Source organism: Corythoichthys intestinalis, chromosome 8, assembly GCF_030265065.1.
Source record: "Corythoichthys intestinalis isolate RoL2023-P3 chromosome 8, ASM3026506v1, whole genome shotgun sequence".
Lineage (NCBI taxonomy): Eukaryota > Metazoa > Chordata > Actinopteri > Syngnathiformes > Syngnathidae > Corythoichthys > Corythoichthys intestinalis.
In genome coordinates, this window is record NC_080402.1 from 57,326,304 (window position 1) to 57,342,132 (window position 15,829).

Sequence of the window (15,829 nt, forward strand, 5' to 3'; positions counted from 1 at the left end):
ATTATATTATGATATGATATGATATGATATGATATGATATGATATGATATGATATGATATGATATGATATGATATGATATGATATGATATGATATGATATGATATGATATGATATGATATGATATGATATGATATGATATGATATGATATGATATGATATGATATGATATGATATGATATGATATGATATGATATGATATGATATGATATGATCCCATCCCATCCCATCACCCCACCACACCACACCACATCACTTTTGTTCCAGGAAGAATCCAGAAAGGGTTATTTGATTGCGGCTTTCTGAAAACCTATCATTTTTTACATTTAGGCACTCCTGCTATCGTCACACTTTTTATGTTACAAACTGACCCCGGCCCCTCATCAGAGAAGGGAAAAGTTATGTGGTCCTCACAGGAAAAAGTTTGGGGACCCCTGCCGTAAAGGCAAAGACCCAGATAATGAAATGAATAAGAATCCTACAAGGTATTTCACAATGGGTCAAAATTATTTTTCGAACAGTTCATGTGACTAGCAGCTTAGGTCTTTTGCTTTGCTTAGCCCAAACTACGCATGAGGAGGCAAGATGGATATTTATTTTCTTAAAACCTAAGCTTTCAAAAGCTTCACCAACTGAGTTTGGACCGAGGATTGAACATGAACAGTGTGAAGATGTACTGTATATACAGTGCAAGCCAAAAGTTTGGACACAACTTATTCAATGCAATACAAATGATGGTCCCAACCCCATTGAAAAGGCAACAAATTCCACTTATTAACCCTGATAAGGCTTACCTGTGAAATGAAAACCTTTTCAGGTGTCAGCATCTTGAAGCTCGTTGATTTCAGGTGTCAGCATCTTGAAGCTCGTTGAGAGACTGCCAAAAGTGTGCAAGAAAGTAATAAGAGCAAAGGGTGGATACTTTGAAGAAAATAGAATATAAAACCTGTTTTCAGTTATTTAACCTTTTATGCCAATAATTCCACATGTTCATTCATAGTTTTGATATTCAGTGAGAATTTATCATGTAAATAGTAGGGGAAAAATAGAAAACACCCAAATGATGTGGGTGACGTAATTACAGCGTGACGAGGCTTCAAAGACGTAAATGTGTCGCCGTCGACATGTCCAGTGTTAGAAGGACATTTCTGTTTCCAGCCGCTGTGTGAAAGATTAATAGCAATGAGGAAATGAATCCAATTGTGGCTAAACAATAGCATATGTTGAAAATACAAAGATTTGACAACGGTTTAACTGAAACTGAAGTTTTTGTGTAATCCCACCAATTCAATACAACAACTTTTTAAGATGTTTAAGAGCTGTCACCCTATTCAACTCAATTAGTTTGCACTAAAATATCATTGTCATTGCACTGCTAATGGCACAACATTGTGACATGCATGTAACTAAGTAATATGTTCTCAGTTATCTGTCTAAACATGGGTATTGCCCATGCAATATTTGCACAGTTACGTCAATCTATGCACAAACTGTCCTTTGCAGTAGTCAAGTCAGCCACCTGCCGCCTAGTCTGAGTACTGTACATTGTTATATACGCACTGCTGTATGACCACTCCAACACCACTTTCTCCTAGTCACTTTTTCACTTTATTCCCAATCTGTGTACATAGTAACCTGAGCTACCTAAAGGCTTTCTGTTCTGTTGTGTGTGTTTTTGTTTGTTTGTTTGTTGTTGTTTTTTTAGATCAGAACAATAATGCTGCTATATATTTTTCATTTTGTTCATGGAAAATCTCACTCATCACCATGAATTCATAATTATTCTCCTTGCTGTTACCAATCTTGTTGATCATGTAACTTGAACATTGTGTCAAATGTATACAATTATACATTCATGAACACACACACGGGCCAACGGAGCAACACTCCAGAGAGCATAGACGAACATTTGTTATGGGAGTCGTGAAGAGATAACGAACATTATATTAATGACTGTCTCGTTTTTCTGGCTGTTTTTTTTTTTCTCTCTTGGTACACTCGCTACTGTCTCTCTTCAACCTTTCCAACCTCCCTCGGTCAGTGTTTCACCTGCAATCCCTACACTTCCCAATATCTGACTCCTTCCTTGCTCCCTCCTTTTTGATGTTGTGCTTGCTCAACCGCTATCCCTTACTCATGCTCATATGCTTTACACACAAACAGCAGCTCTCTACAAACACTGTGCTGTCTTTCGGGAAGCATTTTTCTAAAGGCTTTGTCATATTTTTCAGAAGGGAGCAACTGACCTCAAATGCAGTGTGCTGGTTCTGTGCCAGCTCAATGACATCGCCGACCCCAAGCCTTTTTCTTGCCTCCACGTCCCTCGACTTGAGCTTGCATTTTAAAACAGCATTAACAGTTTCTTTCCCTTAATTTTGTGTGATTTAGTTGGCACATTACCTCAGGCTGCTTGCTCACATATGCAAATGTTCCAGAACCGTCACATCAGTGCCAAAACTCTTCATCAAAAACACAGACTGCTAACCAATTAACTTCTCTTACAGAAGTGTAGAAAATTACGAGTGAAAGAAAAAAATGAGAAATGAGAAGACATTATGTCAAAAGTGGGTTCGGGTGAACAAAAGATGTCTTTGTACAACTGTGTATATATTTCCAATCTACAAATTGTAATCTGCCGCGGCGGTGATGGTGCTATACCGGACAGTAATGTCAACATGACTGAATAAAATAAAGACTAGGGGTGCCAAAGGATACAATCAGTTAAATATTTCAGTGTTACACAGAGCAACTCGAATCCCCTCTGAATATACTTTGAATTACAATGTTCAATACTGTGTATGCAAGACAGTGGCCGACAGGCTAACCTCACATTTCCGAGGTGGTTGGTTTAAATCCAGCCCCTGGCATTTTACATTCAAACAATGAGCATGGTTACGTTAATTGCAGACTCTAAATCAGTGGCGGCTCTTAACCTGGGTTCGATCCAACCCCAGGGGTTCTGTGAGTAAGTCTAAGGGGTTCGGCAAAGGTAAAGAAAAGCAGAGCCCTATTTTCTTACGCTGACAAAATCCAAGCAACGTGGCTTTTAAGATCAGGTTTTGGACTGGTTTGCTTCCAGTTTACTGGCTTAATCCTTTTAGTTTAACTGCTAGTCCTTGATCTGATTGGAGGAGGACCTAGTTCGCTCAGTGGAAGGTTGACTCACACTTGTTATGAGGGAATACGACAGACCAATGGGCAGCGTGGTCTCACATTTTTACCGGTTTATAAAACATGCTGTCAAACTGAAACAAATTTTAAACGGGAATTTGTTAATTATTGGCTTGCTAGGTTAGATATACTGGTTATGAATGTCAAAAAAAAATGCTTTATTATCTAATTCCGAAGGGTTCGGTGAATCCACATGTGAAACTTGTGGGGTTCTGTACCTTTAGCAAGGTTAAGAACCACTGCTCTAAATAAACATACTGTATGTATGGCAACACGAGCATTCATCGTGAAAATATTAGGCTCCGTTCATACCACAGGTCTTAATGCACAAATCAGAAATTTTTGTCATATCTATTTTATTTTTTATTTTTTGGCCTTCCTGTTCAGACTGCCTTTGTCTATTCAGCCCGTTCAAGTATTACGCACTAATTTGCAGTTCGACACGCGCTGAGCAAGAAGACCCGCATGCGCAAAGGCATAAAAACAAATTAATACACATGTTGGCCGTCATCCGTTTCCAAAAAGAGGACACAAATACCAGACATAAACAATGCCTGTTTAGGCTTCTATTCAAAAGTTTATATGGATCGATAGCATGCAAACACTGTCCATGCATGACACACACACATACGGACAGTTCGCCCAGACTCTCGGTCGTGTAAGCAATCTTGAAATGTTGCTCCTATACAGTAGCGCAGAGAGAAAACCGAGCATTCTCGGCCTTATCCTTAACCCATTTTTATTTTTTATGACTGTTGTCAAGCCCGACCCTTCCCCAAAAGCCGTGTTCAAAGCAAGCTAGGCGCTAACGCACAGCTGCACCGCTACTGTCTCTCTTGTTCTTTGATGACGTAATTCTTGCATGAATTCTGATTTGGGAGACTTGACAGTTCAGACCGTTGCGACATTCTGGAGAAATGTGACCCGGATCAGATTTGAAATGGTCCACTTCTATGCGACTTGCCCCGTTCAGACCGTCAAGTTAATGCCTTACTGGAGTTGGAAAAACACGAAAAAATCGGATTCGTGCATTAAGACTTGTCGTATGAACCTAGCCTAAGTTGATGTTTTTTTAATGGTACTGGGATTTCATCTGACTAAAGCATTAACATAAACTGATGGTTTAAATGTGTGAAGAACATGGGATTGGTCAATTGGTATATACAGTTAGTCCTTTCCTGCCGATGTAACCCAAATTACTGCATAAATCAGAATTAACCTTTAAAGGGCAACTGAAGACCTTTCCGGATTTTGGTGTAATTTTGTGAATATAAACTTTGGACGAGTTCGTCAAAACAACCTTGACATTATCAACACGTAATTGTAAGGATAATTTGCGTTTTTTTAGTTTTTTTGCACTCCGTTAATGGTGCCGTCGTAACCCCGGGAGTGTGACGTAGGCAACAGAAGACTACCCTTAGCTAGCATAGCAGCAACAACGATGTCAGTGATATTTCCACCAAAGGTAACCATTCAGGATCGCTCTTTCGTGACGCTACCGATGGCAAAGGCTCCCAGGAAAGATGAACTACAATCAATCCCTACATGTTTGAACCTGAGGCGTCAGATGACGGCGATTATCTTGACACAGCAGATGGCGTCATGACGCCAATTGACAGCTCGACACTTCACGAACGGGAGAGTGAGTGGTAAGTCCAGCATCGTGATTTTTTTATTAGAATGCGATTACATGGTTGTATATTTTTCCATGCTCTACACATAGCTAAAACTGGATATTGGGTAATGGGACAGCTCCTACCGATCTAAATATGATAAAGCTAGCCCAAATGTGGCTAAATGAATGATATGTTATTGATATTTCAAAATAAATGACAAAACCATTTTATTTTCCGGGTGTTGCTGTAAACCGTCAAGTAATTACCCTTCCAAGAGTATGCCTGTGTCATCAGGAGATCCCAGACGTGAGAAAAAAAAAAATAAAACCATAAATTGTTAACAACATTGACACATTTTGTTGACTGTATTCTATTGGTATATAATATATCGTAATTATATTACATTCTGCAAAAATATTCAATAGGCCACAATAATAAATGATACCAGATTTATGTTGAATCAGCATTAGCTTTCGTTGTCATATTGTGACACAACATATGTTATACCAAGCAGACAATGGCACACATCAAAGAGCATAATTTTAGTAATCAACACAAAGTTAGGATAGCAACAGACTAGTGCAACATTGAAAAATGATAATGGCAGTGGGAAATATGTATTTACTCTTTTCTGTAGCATGAAGTGTTCTCTATACAAAGATAATACATTATCATTAAAATATGAAGGTAACTAGATTTTTCTTTTAAAAAATGTGTATATATGACTAGTTTATGATTTCATGTCATCAAAATTTGCTACATTTATTTCTCCTAAGTCATCGTCATCTGATGTCGCAGCTGGAAGAAATTCAGCAATTGGCAGGCCTCATAGGATCTCTTCAGTCGTCATCGCTGGACACCGCATCACTTAGGTCATCATATGACTCGACCCACTCCCTCTTGATTTTGGGAAACTGGGTGGCAACTGACTTGCAATGCTTTTTTCATCGTGTTGAGGGTTTCCGCCACTTAATTTTTTATGTTTGGCTTCCTGGAGGAAAAAAAAAATCACAGCAGCATGAAAATATTAGATGAATCCTAATTTTAATTTAATAATAATTTCTTGGTGATCAAATAATAATGTCCCAGTCATAGCAGCATCTATTTGATGCTATTGTTCCCTCTTCAAATAGGCAGACCTTGATGTTGAAGTATAAAAAACAACGAGCCAAGGACCTATTTGGTGCTGGGGACATTTGAATTTACATAACACCTATTGATATAGTAATAAAATCACATGAGTAGACGACATGTCAGCCAACCTATCTACTAATGACAGGCCAAGAGCAAAAAAAAAAAAAAAATGTCGCACTTCAACAAACAGGCAGTAGGAGTCCCCCTCGTTTATCAAAAAAAAGCCATTAATGTTCTACTTACGTCTTTGTAAAACCAAGGTTGCATTGTTGTAGGTTTTCAAAGCTGTCGTGGCTGAAATGATGAAAACAATGAGCCGATTGGGAACTGTATGCATGTTAACAAAAACGGTCCAAACCTTTGCAGGAGAAGTTTTTTTTTGACCACTCCTTGAGTCTCGAGTCTTCCTGTGAGTAATTCATCGCTACACATCGAGATGGCATGACGAATCCCGCGAGTAAAACTCAGAAAATGTTTGCAATATATGGCGAGGATAGCGTGGTGCTATATTTCCGTGTTCAGAGTGGTGGCGAGGCTTCATGGAAGTTACGTCATGAGGTAGGGTTCGGCAGGACAGCGTGTCCCTCGTTGCTATGGTGTTGCTATGGCCATAACCCAAAAACTACGCGGTCAATTATTATTTTTTTTTTTTTATGTGACTTTTTGAGAGAGCGAATGACGCATTTAATACAATTCAACTGAGTAAAACACTTAAAAGCGAAATCTGAAAAGCTCTTCAGTTGCCCTTTAAGTACTCCGAGATCAGTATTGTTAATCTTACTTCAAAAATGTAATTTAGGGTGACCAAACGTCCTCTATTGCCCGGACAAGTCCTATTATTACGTGCCCTCCGGAGCATCCGGCCGGGTGTAATAAATTCATGAAAATGTCCGTTTTTTATGATTTTTCACCGGACCAATTGGAAGAGAATCCCTCCGGCCGCTAGGGGACAGCGCCTGCCTGCGTTGACGGGGCACCGACTAGTAGGGGCGGGAGAAGGAGTAGATCTTCTTCTTTTTTGCTGGCATTTTACCCTTTGTTTCATGGGGAATTACCACCATCTACTGGCGGTTTGGCGAGAGCTCAGACCACAGTAAGGAGTTCAATAAGGAGTTCTGAAAAAGGTGGCTCCATACACCTTTCTGTAAGTTTATCTCCTGTTAATGTCGATCACGTGTCTTCTGTTGTATATAGGGTTATATGTGTACACAGTGTTGCAATATATTGTATGAGTCTTTAAATTGTTCTACGTTAGTTTATTTGGTTGAATGCTAGTATTCTAAATAGATGTGTTTCTTTTGAATTTCTTTACGATAAATACGTGTATAATGGCAACTGTTGACTTCTGTTGGAGATTGGTACTGATGTAATCTGTATAATCCCGTTTGGTGTCGCATCTTTGCGCTGCCGATGATTGTAAACTTTTATAGCAAAGTCTGATTTTGCCTTGGCTCCCGTACTCGATAATAGGGTAGCAATCAGTGAGCTCAGCCGGGCTAGGCATTATGGGCAATGTAGTTTTGAACTGCTGCGTTTGGAAACATTCTGGTTGAATAGCTTGTCAGTTTATTTCGGTTATTGTTTGCGTAAAATCTAGAACATTGAATCAGAATAAAAATTGAGTGGGAATAACAATTTGTCAACGACAATTGTCGTAATAGTAATTTGAAAAATTATGAGGTGGCACATAGGCTGTTCTGTGTGTGTATTGACTGGACTACATTTCCATGGGTCTGCATTATATTATTTTTTTAATCACTATTCGTTTTTTTTTTGTTTGTTTTTTTAAAATTGTTTCATTACTACTTTTTTATTAGGAAGAATAAAGCCTGTTGAACAACCAGTTGAGTATAAAAAAGTGGGTGATATGGGCATTGTAAGTGATCCTCAAGTAAAATTCAAGTATCTCGAGGCAGGGCCGAGTGTCCTCTGTTTTTGGACATCAAAATATGGTCACCCTAAATTTATTACAGTTACAAATTACTTCTTCCAAACAGTAATTGCTGTTGTAAGTAGTGATGAGAATGCATACTGAACAGGAAAACAATCCATTATTTTCAACTAATTGTACCCACCTGAACGCCACGAACTGTAGGTAAAAAGTTTCCCGAGCGTTTAAAATGACACTTGCCACGCTAAATGCTAATGCTAGCGAGATTGCAACCCCCTTCCCCTCCTCCCCTTTCCAGCCTCTCCGTTTCTCTCAGATATTTCTCACGTCATTCAACCAACGTAGTAACGCATAGTAAGGCACGCCTTTATGTCCTCAGTAATGCTAACGGCGTTGCAAAGATAGGAAAAGTAATTATTTGAGATTACTGACAAAAGTAGCGCCGTTAGTAACGCCGTTATAGTCTAACTCCGTTATTAACTACACTGTCCAATATACCCGTTGAACCTCAAAATAACTCTCCAAAAACATGTATTATACGTCATATTAACAGGATAAAGTAAAAAACAAGATACTGTGAGGTATGTTGTGTTAAATGTCGTTATATTCAATGACTATTCGGGCTTTAACAAAGAAAAAAACAACAACAAAACACTATAAGGTCTTTACTCGTGAGTGAGTCACCTTGCTGAGAGAAAAGGGCACAGCGGAAAGAGTAGGGAGGCGAGAGAAGGAGTATATCATGGACGCTCAGGTCACCAGCATTCCCTCTCTTAAAACAAGCCTACCGTCCGAACTCAAAAAGCCGGATCGGGACTTGTAAGAGGAGTCCGCGCGCCGGGAGGAAGCAGCAGCAGCATGGGAACAAGGAAGTGCGCTAGGTACTGTTTAAGTGACTAAAAGAATTTTTTTTAAAGGCCTGTAGGAGTCGGGTACGTTGTAACCCGGGGTCTACCTGTATGGTGCTAATACATTTTCAGGTTGAAATGCTATCAACTGGTGATGATTTTCGGGTTGTACGACCTTCCTACCCAAAGTGAGCTGGGATAAACTCCAGCACAACCGCAAGCCTATGAGGATATGGGCATAGGGGTATAGGCGCGGGCCGCAGGGCCAATTCATAGGGGGCCTATTTTGAAAAAAAACAAAACAGGCACCTACCTTAGGCTCTCAAATTTTACACTAGATGGTAAATGGTAGCCTGGTACACCAGACTCACCGCTGTTCCAGCTATTGAGTCTGGCCACCACTCAGCGGATAACATTTCCAGGGCGAAGCAAGCCACAGCAACAGACAGCGGAGTTGACAAATCAGTGACGGACAGACGTGACGTTAGTAAAGCGACGAGGGACTTGCGCGCGGAAGTAAACATACGAGAAGAGCGGAGTTTATTCAACACATTTAGCGCGAGATCGACTGTTGTTAATGACTTGTGTCGATGTGTTTTTGGTCATTTAAAACTGATTTTACCGTGGATTGGAACATATTCTCGGCTCTCCTGTTTGCCATCTATGTTGTTGTGGAGACGACTTCCGACACGGAAGAGTGACGTTTGTCCTTAAGAACACGTCAAGCAAATAAACAAATATGATTGGGCGGTTGATTTTGCCCTTGCTCGAGAGGCCATTAATGGGCTGGGTCACAGACTATTTTCACAGTGTTTGAAAAATACAGGGAGAACAATTTGGCCGTGCCAGGCAAGGTAAATGGTAAACGGCGGTATACTTGTATCGCGCCTTTCCACCTTCCCAGGCCCTCAATCCACAAAAATAACCAAATGCAGAGATAATCACCTATATTTTTTAGGATCAATTTCAAAAATCAAGTTTTTGCCCAAAATACCAACTTAATTTTTTTGTTTTATTTACTGAAAGTTTTCAACAGCTAATAAATCACTCAATTTTCACATCGGAAACTTACATAGTAAATAATAAAATAAAAAATCAATTCTATATACAATCACAATTTATTATAAAATAGAATAGCCCTTTATTGTCATTATACAGCTGTACAATGAAATTGTGGAGCATCTCCCTTGACAGTGCAGGATAAGTTAAAATCTCAAACGTGGCTTGCAAGTATAAAGTATAAAATCTAAATAAACATGAATATAAAATGCGTATGAGATAGTCCTATGTTCAGGCAATGTAAATAATCGGAGTGAAGTAGCAGCAGTTAGTGATCCGCAGTTAGTGTTTTCGGTGATCTGGTTCATTTGGATCGGCTCAATGAAAAGAGTCGGCTCTTTTTGCCTCTCAAACGGCTCTTTTAACTTCAGCTTGTCTTTTAAATATTTATGACAAATTTAGCATACATTTTGATTAATGACTTGGTGAACTAATCATTGCACTCTACTGACTGCAAATGGCAACAATTATCAACAATTATTATTATTAAGAAAAGTGTTTTAACTTATGTTATTGAACATTAGAAAGGCTCCAAACAATAAACAAGCAACAAATTTAAACTTCAACCAACAACAATCAAACATGCAAAAATAGTGAGTAAAAAACTGCAACAGCAGCCGCGAACAAAACAAACATAAGTTACTGCTTGCTTTATTTTAAATTTGCATTCAAGAAAACTAAATACTTCAACTTGGACTGGCTGATCCGGCTCCTTCTCTCAGTAATTACTTGTCCAGTCTTTGAGAACACCCTCTCTGACGGTACAGATGTTGCTACAATGCACAATCTACTCTCCATTACTTTGATCAAACGGGGGTAGACGGAAGCTCGTATTTCCACCAGCTCAGTGGATAAGATGCCCTTGAAATGTGTGGTTCTTCAAGATATGCCCTAACTGCCATTCTGCCAAACCTCGCTTCAGACACGTGAAAAAGAGAGAGCGACATAGAGAAGGAGAGGGGAAGAGAGAGAGAGAGAGAGAGAGAGAGAGAGAGAGAGAGAGAGAGAGAGAGAGAGAGAGACAGACAGAGAGAGAGACAGAGAGAGAGAAAATGACAGAGCCAGCTCTCGAGGGAGGGTGCCGGCTCTCATCGTTCACTTCAAAGAGCCGGCTCTTTGCACCGGCTCGTTCACGACCGACACATCACTAGCAGCAGTTTGACAGGGAAGGAATTGAATATTGCTGGTTAATATTACACATAAGTAAGTATTGCACATAGAATATGTGTGAATAGAATTGAAGTAGCAGCAGTTTTACAGTGAAGGTGTTGAATATTGCACGTTAATATTGCATGTGAGTAAGTATTGCACATAGAATATTGCATGTAAATGAATATTGGACATTGGGTGAAGTGGTGTCACGAAGATGTGAGATGTCCATGAGGATATTTAGAGCTCTGCTGAGGCACCGGGAGAAGTAGATGTCAATCAAGGAGGAGAGATAGAGATATGAACGTAAAACAGTTTAGATTCTTGGTCAAAAGCAAAACATTGGGCAGTTACCATTTATTTTACGTAAATATATCGAATGTGATGCTTGTCCGTAAGCAAATGTGGCGGCCCCTCTGATCACAACAAAGAACTTTTTACGTTGAAAATTCTTGTGAATATGTGCTTAAATCCCTGAATTCTTTATAAATATGAACGTAAAACAGTCTCGATTCTTGGTTAAAAGCAAAAAAAAAAAAAAAAAAAAAAAAAAAAGGTATTTAGCATTTATTTTACGTAAATATTGTGAAGTATGACGTCAATGCCGTAGTGGCTATTTTCTCCCATTGAATTTTTTCACGTTTCAAAATGCATGCATGGTAGGAAAAATTTAATAATTAATTTGAATCCTTGAACAAATCACTCCTGAGACAATCCTTCCTATTTGTTAGACGATATATTGTCATATCTAGAAAAACCAGAATCCTCCCTTCATGTGGTTTTTGAACTGATAAAGAAATTCTCACAAATATCAGATTATGCAATAAATTGGTCAAAATCAATTATAATGCCCTTGACAACAAACTCATGGAATCCCGCAGATCGAAACCTAAATTACAATATTCCAATAGGGACCATAACGTATCTTGGAATCAACGTTTCACCAAAACTTACAGAATTAACTAAGCTAAATCATACACCTCTCTTAGCAAAAATATGTGAACATTTGATACACTGGAATAATCTACCCATCTCTCTTTTGGGCCGGATAGCGACAGTCAAAATGAAAATATTACCACAAATAAATTATTTGTTCTCAATGATCCCCTTTGAACCCACTCAAAAATGGTTTCAAGACCTAGACTCAGCCGTCACAAAATTCTACTTTAAGAACAAGAAAAAACAGAATTAGCCTTGCCAAATTGCAAATAAATAAACCAGAGGGGGGTTGAGAGGCTCCCAATTTCCAACACCATTATACAGTGGGGCAAATAAGTATTTAGTCAACCACTAATTGTGCAAGTTGTCCCACTTGAAAAGATTAGAAAGGCCTGTAATTGTCAACATCGGTAAACCTCAACCATGAGAGACAGAATGACAGAAAAAAAGACCCAGAAAATCACATTTCTTGATTTTTAAAGAATTTATTTGCAAATCATGGTGGAAAATAAGTATTTGGTCAATACCAAAAGTTCATCTCAATACTTTGTTATGTACCCTTTGTTGGAAATAACGGAGGCCAAACGTTTTCTGTAACTCTTCACAAGCTTTTCACACACTGTTGCTGGTATTTTGGCCCATTCTTCCATGCAGATCTCTTCTAGAGCAGTGATGTTTTGGGGCTGTCATTGGACAACACGGACTTTCAACTCCCTCCACAGATTTTCTATGGGGTTGAGATCTGGAGACTGGCTAGGCCACTCCAGGACCTTGAAATGTTTCTTACGAAGCCGCTCCTTTGTTGCCCTGGCTGTGTGTTGGATCTATGTCATGCTAAAAGACCCAGCCACGTCTCATCTTCAATGCCCTTGCTGATGGAAGGAGATCTCACGATACATGGCCCCATTCATTCTTTCCTTTACACAGATCAGTCAACCTGGTCCCTTTTCAGAAAAACAGCCCCAAAGCATGATGTTTCCACCCCCATGCTTCACAGTGGGTATGGTGTTCTTCGGATGCAATTCAGTATTCTTTCTCCTCCAAACACGAGAACCTGTGTTTCTACCAAAAAGTTCTATTTTGGTTTCATTCGACCATCACACATTCTCCCAGTCCTCTTCTGGATCATCCAAATGCTCTCTAGCGAACCGCAGAAAGGCCTGGACGTGTACTGGCTTCAGCAGGGGGACACATCTGGCAGTGAGGATTTGAGTCCCTGGCGGCGCATTGTGTGACTGATGCACCTTTGTTACTGTGGTCCCAGCTCTCTTTAGGTCATTCACTAGGACCCCCGTGTGGTTCTGGGATTTTTGCTCACCGTTCATGACGCCACGGGGTGAGATCTTGCATGGAGCCCCAGATCGAGGGAGATTATCAGTGGTCTTGTATGTCTTCCATTTTCTAATAATTGCTCCCACAGCTGATTTCTTTACACCAAGCGTTTTACTTATTGCAGATTCAGTGCTCCCAGCCTGGTGCAGGTCTACAATTTTGTCTCTGGTGTCCTTCGACAGCTCTTTGGTCTTGGCCATAGTGGAGTTTGGAGTGTGACTGATTGATGTTGTAGACAGGTGTCTTTTATTCTGATAATTAGTTAAAACAGGTGCCATTAATACAGGTAATGAGTGGGGCCTCATTACACCTCGTTAGAAGAAGTTAGATCTCTTTGACAGACAGAAATCTTACTTGTTTGTAGGTGACCAAATACATTTTTTCCACTCTAATTTGGATATAAATTCTTTAAAAATCAAACAATGTGATTTTCTGTTTTTTTTCCACATTCTGTCTCTCATGATTGAGGTTTACCCATGTTGACAATTACAGGCCTCTCTAATCTTTTCAAGTAGGAGAACTTGCACAATTGGTGGTTGGCTAAATACTTATTTGCCCTACTGTATAGCAAATCAAACACAAAATCTTATTAGGTGGTTACATCTTAACACTGAAGAACAGTCATGGCTTGAATTAGAGCAAACAGACTGCAACCGAATACAACTGGCAAACCTCCCCTTTATTAGTTCTAATATCAAGCACCATAGCTGCTTCAAAAACCCAATGATAGCATGTACCTTGAAAGCCTGGTGGAGAGGTATGGAAATTACGCAATCACAATCAGCTCTGTGTAAATTTTCACCAATCTGGCACAACCCAGACTTTGGAGTTAATAAAATTCCTATTTATTTTAGCACATGGGAGGATACGGGAATAAACCAGTTACAGCATCTGTTTAAAGATAATACATTCATGTCATATGAAAAAATACTACAAGATTTCCAAATCAAAGGGGTCAATTTCCTTCAACACAGTAAAATCAGGGCAGCCATCAGAACCAAATTCCCATCACTAACGGGTACGTTAGACCCACCACCTTTCGTAAATAAAATAATTAAACATCCATCCTCAACAAAAAAAATACTTTCAAAAGTATATAAAGCTTTCTCATGTAGCAACTCTACTTGTCTACAAATCGAAAAATGGAACAACGGACTCTCGGTAACATTAGATGATAACTATTGGTCCAACATCTGTAAAAATACATTTACAATGACAAAGAACAAGAACCTTCAACTTATACAGTTCAAAATACTGTGCAATATGGCATACTACTCAATCTAAAATGTACAAATGTGCTCCTAATCAGATAAGTGTACAAGCTGCAACGAAGAAACTTCAGACACATACTTTCACGTTTTTTGGCAATGTAAAACAGTGCAAGAATTTTGGTCACAGGTAACGAAGAAACTCTCTCTCCTATTGAACTGCAGGATTCCATTGTCTCCTATTTTTTTGTCTGCTTGGCGATCCGAATACAGTGAATATTTCAAACCCTCAAGCCCGTCCATTACCCATTACTAGCAAGTTTAACGATAGCCAAAAAAACAATAGTGTTGAATTGGAAAAACAAAGAAAACATTAGAATGAACCAATGGCTAAATCTAATCATTGAATATATAAAATTAGAGAAAATATCTTCCAAACAGACAAATAAAATGGACAAATCCAAACAACAGTGGGAAACAGTCGCAAGACTGATGAACATAGAATAAGGACTCTCTCTCTCGCCTGCGAAGGAATGTCACAAACATAATAAAAATGTATACATAAATTGATGTATGCGGGGTGTCCAGGAAGTTGTATGCATCCTTTTGCAGCTGAAAACTGGACATGTTTAAACATGAACTGCTTTATACACTCCCAACAGCATGTAATAAATAATTGTTAAATGTGCTTTAATGCTTTTGCACGCTAAGGTTAATAATGTGTGTTTAAGACTAATAGCTATAACTACTGTCTTACTTAACAGCCGTTAAGGCCTTACAAAAGAAAGAATGTGAAACTTAACAGATGTCAGCATGACCCAGTGGGGTACATTTCAGTAAAATGAAACAAATAACTGCCCGCACCCATTTCTCATGATAACAGCTATTTCTCGGAATGTGAAACTTACGCATGTGCAATGAATGCTCTCCCACTTGTCAATAAAAGACGCAACCTAAGGGAGGGGGCTGAGAGAGGCTCACTGTGAGCAAGTGTGCTGCGCTTTCGACCCTCTCCCTGGTGGCCGCCAGTGAAAATTTATCTACGTCTCAAGTCTGATCTTTCCTCCGTCCTTTCCTAGGTCTTTGTTGTTTTCTTAGTTCAAGTATTAAGTTTAGACCTAACAATAATATTTCTTCCTTCAAAGTTTAGTCGATCAAAGGGTTTGATATACAAAGAAAGCCATGGACAATTTGGTTGCCAGGTGCTGGGGAACGTAATTTCTCTGGGACACCCTATATATTAATTACCAGACTCAGAACAATTAAGGAACTATGCTTAAATAATACACTTCACTGGTCCTTGGCATACATTTAAGGGTGTTTGATAAACCTCTTCTTCTGTCAGCTTCACAGGTGGAGTTTGTTGGCGTCCTGCCCTGTGCCGTCCCTTCGCCGGTCCTGGCCCTGGGATTTTCAGCTGGGGCTTGTCTAGTTGCGTCGAATCGTGCGTGGATCCCGTCGGGCGCGCGCTGGTCTCGCGGGCG